Source organism: Strix aluco, chromosome Z (assembly GCF_031877795.1).
Source record: "Strix aluco isolate bStrAlu1 chromosome Z, bStrAlu1.hap1, whole genome shotgun sequence".
Taxonomy (NCBI): Eukaryota; Metazoa; Chordata; class Aves; order Strigiformes; family Strigidae; genus Strix; species Strix aluco.
Window position 1 is genome coordinate 46,823,407 of NC_133971.1, and position 12,143 is coordinate 46,835,549.

Genomic DNA, 12,143 nt, shown 5'->3' on the forward strand with positions numbered 1-12,143 from the left:
TAGATTAGCTTAAAGATAGACTAAAGAAACTAAAGTTGAACACATCTAAAAGTTAGAAAACAAAGCAAGGAAAGCATTACATTTCATCTAGCACCATAACTATGTCTGAAGACAAAATTAAGCACAATGGTGAAGCACTGCACAGCTATGTGGAAAAAAAACTTTTTCGAGGAGCCCTAAAGTCACTAATTCTGCTTTGAGATTATAATTTGGATAGGATAAAGTACATAGTGGGCTCTTTCATTCCACAGTGATTGTAAAGAATCAATAGAACTTTCAAAATGAAGTCTATTTAATTCACTGAGACCAATTCCTCCTCACCCTTATCTTTAATTACATGGTCATATTCAACTGTAGGAACTTAGAGGGTAGCCAAATTCAAGTTAAATGATTTTAACTCTGGAATTTTTCAACTTGCAACTGCAGTCACATCGGTCATTAACTACTGTGCTACACTCCCAAAAAACAACTCTAGAAAATAAGACATCATATGCTCATGCCTGACATATGATGATTTGGTCCCATAAAAGTCATCTATTATCAGTACTATTGAACATCATTCCTTTTTATGAGGCCAGACCTCCAGAGTCATGTATTTAAGTTTCACAGGCTTTGACAACACAGAACTACTGAGAATATGTTTTAGTACCTCTGCCTTTCCTCATTCTGACTTTAACAAAATAAATTTGCCTTCTCAACTGTTCCTGAATCATTTCGTTTTTTCCCCCCCTTATAGTTCTCCTTCTGCTTTAGTCCAACCACAACTGTACTGAACTGCAGCTCAAAGCATGCTCTTCGATACGTGGCCGGTATGGATACATGCACAGGGATCTGAGAGGTAGGAAATACTCCTTTGTTCCCCAACTCAGACAAAGCCTAGACCACAGACCTAACCACCCAGTCACTGTTGAACTCATGTGTTTGCTCTTTTTCCTGGGTAGAAGCAAAGAAAACAAAAAAATCAAGCTGAAAATTTACTTTGTGTTAAATTCCAGTGCCCGGGAGCACAGCAATCTCTCACCAACATGACAGAGCAAGTTCCAGAAAAGTTTTGGGCTGCATGAATGGAACAGACTTGAACACAGTCAGGACATAATTTTTGTACAATTTCTTCCAAACTGTCACCTCTGTCGGACTGTTATAAATGGTGTTTCAAAAACTCTAGCACACACTTTACCTCAACAGCACCAGAACTTACCAGCAACTTGGTTAGCTGGGTGAGAGTTTTTCTTTGGTTTTGTTTTGGGGTGCCCCCTCATATTGGTAGGTCTTTCCCTACGTTTATTTTCCAAATCAGTCAAGTGGTTTAATCAAAACTATTCCTATTTCTCTTTGATGCAGAAACTAGTATGAAAGACGTCGGACATAATTTGACAATGTTTTTGCCAGTAAAAATAGACATTAAAACAGATGTTAACCATAGATGTTCCTGCCAACTTTGCACATAAGGAAAGAGATAATACAATACAGGAAAACATCTCCAGAGTAAGTTTTCTGACAGTAACAAACTACCTGGCAATCAAACCATTCTGCTGTTTTAATAGTCTCCATAAATTAGATACCTTCTACAGCAATGAATTCCAAGTACTTTGCTATCAAATACACTTGTAACTCTCCTCTCATATGCACGGCTTTCACTGCAACATCTACCTAAAAGGTCTTTATTAAAATGCAACTAGAGCATTACATTCTCAAAAAGGCTTCTATAAAGTTTTATTCTAGCTTTATAAGTTTAATAGGGAATAAAATGCTATAGATAAAAAAGCCTCAGACACCACACCAATGAGACTCATGCTTGCCACCTTCGTATTGCACACAAGATGCAGTGACATGAATCTAAAAAAAAAAAAAAAAAAAACTTAGCCACAGTTAAGATCTTAAATTCATCATTAGTCATCTAACGTAAAACACACTTAAACCAATGACTTCCTGTGAAACACTGTGGAAACAACAAGTCTCCCGAAGTTTTACACAAAACTAAAGAATACTGAATATGAAGTCATTTGCTGTAAATGAGAAGTTATGAGAACAAAATAATCTGTATGCTAGTAACATCAGTTCTGCCAGGGTCTGATGACAATTAACTAGCTACACCAATTTTAATTTAAAACAAAATTCTCATGCACTAAAAGGAGAAAATGTCAGTATCTTGATGCAGGCATTGTGTAGTAAACTCTTAATTTACTAAGGGAGACTAAAATAGATTCAGATTAAGCAAACTGATCCTCAAAAGCAACAATGTTAGCTAAATTTAGCTCTCTACAGATTAGTGTTCAACACCCACACAGCCTCATTACAGCAACTTCAGCTTGTTGGCTACCTTCCCACACTTCCACAGTATTCCCAGGCCTCCCTCTGTTACCTCTCGAGCTCTCTTTTTTGGAAAACCCCTAGTTTCTTCCAACAATAAAACTCTTACCTCCTCATTCAGCAAAGAAGAGTGATGTACGGTTGCTTGTACAAGTTGCAAGCCAAACAGATCTCAAGCTACTGCCACACAGAACAGATAACATCCTTCCCTCACTGTGGACAGTTAACAAATATCTACTGTACCTAAACTGGTTTTTATAAAGCTTATAGGAACATATCTTCAGAGACATAAAAATCTAAGCTTGGTTAAAACTGCCCAACAAGTTCCACATTTGTATAGGCAGCAGATGAAAGAATTGCAGATCAAAAATACCTTATTTCCTTAAAAAAACAGACTTCTTTTTTCAGAAGAAAATTCCAAGTACAATCAACAGATTTAACTCAGAGCTCAAAGTCAGAAAATTAAAAGCAAACATTAGAAGAACATTTCTGGAAGGCAAAGACATTCACCCGTCAGTCTGGCAAAAGCTTCAGAGTAAGTACAGCCATTCTGTCTTCCTGCTGTCAGTAAAATTCTTCTCTGCCTGCTTACTGTTACCTGTAAATTCAAGTTTCATCATTTGTTATCTCTCTACATTTAGAGATGCCTCAGCCTACTAGCAGCAAGTGTTAAACAGACATAAAAACTTTATAACCTGATACATTGAGCAACCTGCTCCTGGAATACTGTAAGAAATGAATGAGCAGCAGTGGTTTGAGGCAATCTTCAACAAAAAGAGAAAGGAGAAACATTTTATACTGTACTACTTCGTTTTCAGAAGCCAGTGTTTGCAAAGCACAAGTAAGAAAATACTAGTGGTTGAGGTTAAACTGAAATATGTCTCACACGACCCATAGAGCAATCATGTCCCTGACTACAACTTCTACAATATTACTTCATCTTCCCAAGATTACTGCAGAATTTAAGATACCTGTATTTATATGGACATTATCTACATTTAAACTGAAATCAATGATAATAATATCTGAAATTAATTATGTACTTCATTTTAAGCTAGTGGAAATCCTCTAAAGCAAGTGTGAATACCTTTCTAAGATTGCTTTATACCAATAAAAACTGAAACATGAGAAGTCTTTCATATCTTTAAATACAGAAATGCAAGTTGCTTCATTTAAATCCAGATACAAATTTGTATATAAATATGGATGCGCACACGCTTCGCTGGGTAAAAAACTGGCTGGATGGCCGGGCACAAAGAGTTGCGGTGAATGGAGTTAAATCCAGTTGGTGGCCGGTCACAAGTGGTGTCCCCCAGGGCTCGCTTTTGGGCCCACTCCTGTTTAACATCTTTATTGATGATCTAGACGAGGGGATCGAGTGCACCCTCACTAAGTTTGCAGATGACACCAAGTTGGGTGGGAGTGTTGATCTGCTCAAGGGTACGGAGGCTCTGCAGAGAAACCTGGACTGGCTGGAGCCATGGGCTAAGGCCAACTGTAGGAGTTTCAATAAGGCCAAATGTCAGGTGCTGCACTTGGGCCACAACAACCCCCAGCAGCGCTACAGGCTTGGGGAGGAGTGGCTGGAGAGCTGCCAGTCAGAGAAGGACCTAGGGGTGTTGATTGACAGCCGGCTGAACAGGAGCCAGCAGTGTGCCCAGGTGGCCAACAAGGCCAATGGCATCCTGGCTTGCATCAGAAATAGCGTGGCCAGCAGGGACAGGGAAGGGATCTTGCCCCTGTACTTGGCACTGGTGAGGCCGCACCTCGATGCCTGTATTCAGTTTTGGGTCCCTCACTACAAAAAGGACATTGAATTACTCAAGCGTGTCCAGAGAAGGGCAACGAAGCTGGTGAAGGGTCTGGAGCACAGGTCTTATGAGGAGCGGCTGAGGGAACTGGGGTTGTTTAGTCTGGAGAAGAGGAGGCTGAGGGGAGACCTCATCGCCCTCTACAGCTACCTGAAAGGAGGTTGCAGAGAGCTGGGGATGAGCCTCTTTAACCAAGTAACAAGCGATAGGACAAGATGTGATGGCCTCAAGGTGCACCAGGGAAGGTTTAGACTGGATATTAGGAAGCATTTCTTTACAGAACGGGTTATTAGTCAGGCATTGGAATGGGCTGCCCAGGGAGGTGGTGGAGTCCCCATCCCTGGAGGTGTTTAAGAGTAGGGTCAACATAGTGCTGAGGGATATGGTGTAGTCGGGAACTGTTAATGTTTGGTTGATGGTTGGACTAGATGATCTTCAAGGTCTTTTCCAACCTAGACAATTCTCTGATTCTGTGATTCTCAAAAAATGTTTAGAGCCTTAAATACAGAAATGTTCTAGGGTGCAAAGGTATATCCTACCCTGGACTAAAACACAAATTCCAGCACCACAAAGGTAATCTGCTGAAAAGCCCGTGTACCCTTCGAAACATAAGAAATGAACATTTACTTGGTAATCAGCACCTCAAGCCAAAAGACAAACTGAACCAAAAATAACAGTTTTAAGGCTACAATATCATCTAACCCTGAAATTTCATTTTTAAAAATACCACTAGGCAATATAATGGGTCAGCATGGCAGCTCTCTTCTCCTGCTGCATCTGGCCACAGGTACCTGCTGCTCCTTTTCTTTACTTTAGACCAGCCTTAGCACTTAAACACCTCTATAAAGCCATCAAACTCACTAACCTAGTAGAAAATTTACAGTTAACAGGAACTAGCTACTGAACAGAAGACGAATCAACTCATTGGACAATAAAAGAGACCGGTACAGAGTAAGAGCAGAGGTACAAAACTACACAGCCAGGAATGGGGCAGGGGAAGAAACACCTGGCAGTAGAGAGGACGACCTTCCCAACAGCCTGCAACATGATTTCAATGACCACTGTTTTGCAGTAGGTTTAGTGCATCTCTCAAGACAGCCCACTTGTTCTCAGTGACCTCCATAGGCTAACCGCCGTCACCATTAACTAAACTTCTGTTTGAAATTGTTGTATCTACTTTCTGTTATTGTACATGGTCTACTGAATAGAGCATGGCACCTCAGGAATTACTTAGTGAATAAACAGAGATTACAAGAAAGTGTGACAAACCACAATTTAAACTGGAATCTAGGCCCTGATTGTCATAAAACTTCTCTGCATTTTTGCACCATTCAAGAGGACATTATCCTCCATTGTTACAGTCCACATTCTGTCTTAATCAAAAATAACATAATTTAAACATGTGGTTGATGAAGAGTATAAACTCCCACATGGGTAATTACATCCATGTAATCTTAAAAAAATCCTTCCTAGGAAAATGACATTAAATTACTAACACATTTTAGTTAAGTAAAACAGTTACTAAAAAACGTTTGGTATGTTAAAAGTTAAACAGGCTAGTAAGTTTACAGAGATCATAAAGCATAGGAAAACACTATTGAAATTACATTAGTGATGTTCTACACAAAGTCAGATTAAGTAAAAAACCCACTTGAAGTACTCGAATCTTACCTGTGTGTCTGTCATGGACTGCTGTGACCTAGTTATCTGAGTAAACTTTTTGCAGACAGTTCTGACTGATCAGTATGTCTCCTCCCATTTCGAACTCCACTGCACAAGGGAGAAATAGGATACTAGACACACAAATAGCAAAAAAAATTTTTCACCTTTACACACCTACATGGTACACTGATTTTGTATAAGATACATCTCTTTGAACAGGCAAAAGTGGACATTATCTCTCTTGTACTAAAAAGCTTTCCTAAAATGTATGCTGAGCTTTTACACATAGGTATACTCAAAAATCTGAGAGAGAAGAGTGGATGAGGGGTAACTACAGTGAAATATGTTCAAACCAAAATGCTCTAAGCAGCTCAATAAACATGCATTAGTATGCATAGAGAATGCACTAGTAAACACATCTGTAATATTCTAGAAGTGTTGCATAATTAATATTTACAAGTATTCTCTGTGCTTTTTCTTAAAAAGAATCCTTCTACTCATTCATTTATGGTAATGAACATATCTATTGAACACTAGAACTAAATATAACAAGTGAGCTAAATCTAATCAAAATTTATTCATCTATATTTTTTGAACATAGCTGTGTACTTTACTACTTATTAAGAGTTTTAGAACTTCCTTTGAAAGTACTGCTTTCAGTAAGCTGTCCAAGTAACCAAAACCCAAACCAATTCTACAGCATGGACTGGTGTGTAATGTCTCCTCTTCTACATTCTCCCTATGCTGAAGAGGAGACATTAAATTATAAGTGGCTTACCTAAGATCACATGGAGGGACAGATGTTATAGTCACTTGCTTTATCTGTGATCATCAGCCTAGCTTTTAACCACTTTCTTACTAGTCTGCTTTTACTTACGCAACTATTTATCTTAAACACACACATTTTTCTTCACTAAACTATTTCAGCTGTGGCCCACAAACTCCTAGAGCCCCAGTGACAGTGTCTAGGAGGCTACTAAGATTGACACTTAAAAACAAGCTCAGCAGCAGCAGCCTTGATTTCACTGCATTGGTTCTGCAGCAGCACTGAGGAAGCAATAAAATACCTGCACAGCAAAAAAAAAATTAAAATTAAGGATTGCCAGAAAGTATACAATTAGATAAAAGTTACTTTTTTTTAATCTTTTAATAGATCAAGGAAAGCAATTATACAGAAGTCTCAAAACACTTTTTGAAACAATGTTAAAGGCCCAGAAGTAAAACAATGTTATAATTCTTACGCTTTTGCCTACTCTTCCATTGTACTTTAGTTGCTCCTTGGGAACATACCATCCCATTTTCATTGCTAAACCACCTCCAGGTGTCATGAATAGTTTAAGATCATCTAAACACAGTTTGCTGCTGAAAAGCACTGTCCCACTCTTTCCCTAAACACTGTGTCAGCCTCTTAATACAGCTATGGGTGCGGTAGGTAGGACTCACTGAAAACTCCTGCAATTAGTTTTCAGTTGAATCAGTGACCTTAAACTGTGAAGAAGCACCCCCCAAACTCCTTTACAACTTTGTTCTGCCTGCGGTTTGTGTGTGCCTTTGAATTAGCACTTTTGTGTATGCCATTCCAAAACAATCAGTTAAAAGTAAAAACCTAAAGAACAAGAAGTAGCTGTATGTTTTGTTTACATCAGACTGAAAAAAAGTTTAGCTGGTATGACTTAAGAAAATTTAGATAGAGATAGTGAATACAACTGATCTTTAGAAAGTTGGGTTTTGTAATTACAAGATACAGGAGAAAAATGATTAATCTCTGCCACTTCCCTATTCCTCACATTTAATCTATTGTCTCAAAGTCATAACTAAACTAAATTCATCTTAAACACCAGTAGACTTCCCAAGACTTTATTAAATACAGTTTCAAGAGTAAAACTGTTACAAATGCATGTAACTTGGATACTTCAATCACAGATCAACATCATAGTCACTACTAAAGCATAAACAATCCTATTTTCATAGGACACACTTTGCAGGTGCAACACTAAGTTTTGATACAATGCATCAGTTTTAAAAATGTATTTAGTTATAAGACTATTAAAAAGTGAATAATTACCACTGGAAGTAAATTCAGTCTTGTTAATTGTACATGAGTAAACTAGATGAGGAAAAACTCTTTTGCAGGTTCAGTGACTTTTTTTGTTAGGGAAGAACAACTTCACAAATGTTATTGAAACAGGGCCTGCAAGTCTTCCAAACAAACAGGTTGAATGTCATAACTAACCCTGAATACCTTTATCTTGATCACACAGAAGAAGAACTTACAGGAGACATGATGTATCTCTGTATCAGAATTGGTATTATACATTCGGAAATTCATTTACATTTTATAATCAAATAGATCTATTTGATTAAAAATACAGTAGCAAGAGAAAAAGATTCATTTCATTAGCTGAAAGTCATTCTCAGCTGATGAACTAGTCTGCTGTTTGTCAGGTAATTTCTCTATTTCAGGCCAGCACAATAAAATACCACTTATTTCCATTGCAAATACTGTTTCATTTGTTGAAACTTCTCCATTCAAAGGAAACTGACAAAAGGATGTCGAGGTCAGTAAAAGACATCTCCAAAAATATAGTTAACAAAGAAACCTCTATCTCATCTTTTCCCTTTAAAAGGAAAACCGCATTACTCCCATCTTGGATTTCAACATCCCAACACAGCTCAGGATAAAATGCATCTGCTAGACATTTATTACTGTTCAGAAAAGGTATGAGTCTACAGTGCAGGTAAGCTGTTTAGCCTTACAAGTAGTCACAACCCAGGCAGCAACACTTAATACACTTAACAGTGTGCTTCACATATTATCATGCTTAAGAATATGCAAAATAAAGGACAATTTTGCACAGTATATATTTGTAACTACATATGTACTTACAAAAGATCTTACATACAAAATGTATTAGTAAAAAAAAAAATCTTCAACTGTACTGCAACTCGTCTTACACACAGGACGTCACTTTAACATCCACTGAGTGTTTGCCAGCGAAGTCAACAGGGAGCCCTGAAAATAAGTTCTGTAAAAGTTTCAGAACAATCCCCTGAAACATCACTCTTCGAGATTTTAATGAATCAAACTTAAAACCACTACATTCAGAGTGTGTTTGTAAGTTAACTTAAAAAACAACCACTGGCAGCTCAGTTTTCTTCCAATCTGCTAACCACGCCGGTACAAATGCACTCCAGCAACCTGCTTCTACAGAACAGGAAAACGAACTTACTCACTTGTTCCTGCAAAAACAGCTCAGTGGTCGGCCGGACTAGCCACCGCCAGCAGCACAGAAATCGGCGATTAGTCAGGAAACCGAGACAGCCGCCAGCAACGCTTCTTCAGGAGACGGCTGGTTTTGCCACTCAGGAGAGAAGCTAGAGGAAAGCGAGGGGCCCTTCTACCGCGGGTCGCGTCTCCTCGCTCCGCGCAGCGGGCCCCGCCGCGGCCCGCACTACGAGGCGTTAACTCCCGCCCGGCTCACGCCGCGGAGGGCCCCGCGGCGCCCCACCGCCCTCCGGCGGAGGGAGGGCAGCGGGGATCCGCGACTGCCCCAGGACGGCCGGAGTCTCTTCGCCCACCCCAGACGATCCCGCCCGCCAGCCGGTACCGGGAGCCCCCCCAACCTCCACCTGCAACTGCCGCCGCGTACGGCCGCACGCAGGGGGCTCTGCCCTCCCTCCCCCCGCCGGGGGCTGCCGGAGGAAGAAGGATGGAGTCGGTTAAAGGCCTCGGTCGCCACGACGGACGCCACTCCAAAAGGCGGCCAAGAACAGCTACGTACCGGCTCCGCGGCGCAGCAGGAGCCGCTGCGGGGGGGCGCAGAGGGAGGGGCTGACGGCAGCCGGCTGCACTGTGCGACGGGGAAGAGGCTCGGCGTCCAGACGGCAGGGTCGTCGGCCAGCCCTTCACCTCCGGGCACTGCTCCCTGACCGTACCCTGCCGCGGGAGCTCCGAGATGGGGCCAGCCAGGGAGGGCGCAGCCGGAGAGCTGTTCCGAGTCAGAGGGGAACTACCGGCGGCCGCAGAGAGCGCCCGCCCCGCTCCTCCCCAGCGCCGCAGGAGCCCCGGGCGGGTCGCGCCTCCGCCCGGATGCGGAGGGGGCGGGCGCGTGGACGGGGACTCTCGAAAGGGGGTGGGCGGAGCAAGCGGCGCCTCTCGCCCTCCGCGCGAAAGATCGACAGCGCCCACCGGCCACTCGGGAGACGAGAAGCGAACGCCAGGAATCGGGAGGGGGCGGTGCTCGCTGGTGGGCAGAGGGGCTAGCCAATGAGAGTGGGCTGGGCGTGGCAGCGCGAGGAGCCGCGGTGCTGGGGGCGCGGTGGGTAGTGTTGCCGCTCGGTGCTCCCTCAGCGCTGAGGGCAGATAACGGTGTCCGCGGCGGCGGGTGGTAGGGCCTGGAGGACTCCGGCTGGGGCATGGCGTTTCGGTGCTCTCTGGGCAGCGGGTGGTGTCTGCCCGGCCGTGCTCAGCCCCGCTGCTTCCCCTCAGACTTGGAGGTCTGGTTTAAATTAAGGAGGCGTCGGCGGGCTGTGCGCGGCGGGCCCCTCCGCCTCAGCTCCTCGCCTCCCTCGCCTTAAGCTTCGGTGAGCTGATGCGCTTTGCCGCTCTCCTTAGTAGGTGCAAAGACAGCTGCTTAAAACGTGAAGGGCGGGCTTCCGCAGACTGCCCTGGGCCCGGGCGCGGCTGCCTCAGTTGCAGACCACAGCCGCGGCGCCAGGAAATGCAAGCTCACAGTTCTCTGCTGGGCACCAGTCCCCGGGATGCTAATATCTTTCGACGTGGAACTGCTCACATTTGGTAGTTTCTCAAAAATGCTATTGCCTGTCTTGGAGTGCCCACATTTGATAGGGGTAACACCGCTTGTTTGGCACTGTAGTTACAGGGCGGGGAGGTTACACACTGTTAACTTCACTCAAACCTCGTGCGTTCCCTGTGTATCTATCCAGGAAATGGGGAAGTCTGAACCCCACTCTCCATTGATGGCAGCAAGACCTACCATGTAAGGGTTAAAAAATAGACTATAAATCCTATATGACGGACTTTGTGCCAATATTTGTACAAAATAAAATATCTTTAGGCTCTTTTTTCTTTTTTCCTCCAATCGGGAGAGCAGCATTTAGGCCACTGAGGGTCTAAAGTTTTAAGTAAAAGGATTTTTTTTTCTCATTTGAAAACTTAAAAATAGCTTTAAAAGTTTAACAACATCTTGTTTTACAGTCATAAATATGGAGGAGACAGAATGCAAGGGGTAAGTGTTGGAGCTTCTCTGACAAATCTTGAGTATTGCTTGCCAAAATAATTTTTTAGGGAAGGTTTCCATCTTTCATGAACCTTCTAGAAATCCTTGCAGAACAAAGAATTGAAAACAATATAGCCACAAGAGACCTTAAGAAGTCATTTGCTCAGTCTTCACCAACTGTAAATTTCCTAATCTCAGACACTTAATTACTTTTGTCGAAAAGCTCTATCAGGCGATCTGTGCTGTTACTCCCATTATGAAAGATTTTGCTGACATTTAACTGTGATCATGTAACTTAAGCCCATTGATAATTGTCCTGTATTCATGCTAAGTATTCAGTGGTGAGCTGTTATACAAGGCAGACCTCAGTAATGTCATTGTCGTTCATTCACAGAAATGTATAGCCCCTTGCTTACTACTTGGAGTGTGAATTCACCTTCAGAACATCTAACTTTCTTCCAGCAATTCACCTGGTCTTCTCTAGCATCATACTGATGCAGTCTTTGGACAATGCAAAGAGGTTTGTACTGTTTTGCACTGGAAGTTTCCCCTCTGGAAAAGCTGGTTTCATTGAAGAGGAGTGAGCATATACTGAGTACTTCCAGTGTTTAATCCTAGACTGAGCATTATTGCCTTCATGGAATCCTTTGAAAATTCCTGCACACACAGCAAAATAACAGAGTTTGCAAGATACCATGCCTCTTAACTTTCCAAAGCTTTTTATTTTTAAAAAGTACTTTATCATAGAGTTGACAAGATATTTCATTCCCTGTAAAATTTTAACTTTCATTTTAATATTAATTTTGCACTGAGATTTCAACAGATGTTTCCACAAGGCAACACATTTTCATTTATGCAGAGTTTTCCTGATGAACTAACTCCATGCCATGTTAAAATATTTTACTAGATACTAGTAAATTAAGAACTTCCACTAAAAAAACCCACAGGCATAACTTCTGTCTTTTAAGTATTACAGTTCTTAAAAACTTAACAGCTCTTCCCGTTTATGATCTTTGTTCTTTTCACACATGTTGAAGAAATAATCGTATGATTCCTTCTTCCATCCTATGTTTTAAACTCATGTTCAGTTCTAAATATTGGTCTTTCCACCGTCAAGCTC

The 12,143-nt window shown here is 42.0% G+C and overlaps 1 protein-coding gene across 7 annotated transcripts in view; it reads right to left on the minus strand.

Annotated features, from left to right (window-relative positions):
- CSNK1G3 (casein kinase 1 gamma 3) overlaps positions 1-9,957 on the minus strand; it is a 90,517-nt gene extending 80,560 nt beyond the window's left edge. For all 7 annotated transcript variants that reach the window (XM_074812078.1, XM_074812079.1, XM_074812081.1 and 4 more), the window contains exons 1-3: positions 9,566-9,957; positions 9,018-9,158; positions 5,793-5,891 (exon numbers count right to left, since the gene is read on the minus strand). The gene's annotated coding sequence lies outside the window, so the exon portion shown is untranslated. The remainder of the gene's footprint in view (positions 1-5,792; positions 5,892-9,017; positions 9,159-9,565) is intronic.
- Between the last annotated feature and the right edge of the window lie 2,186 nt (positions 9,958-12,143).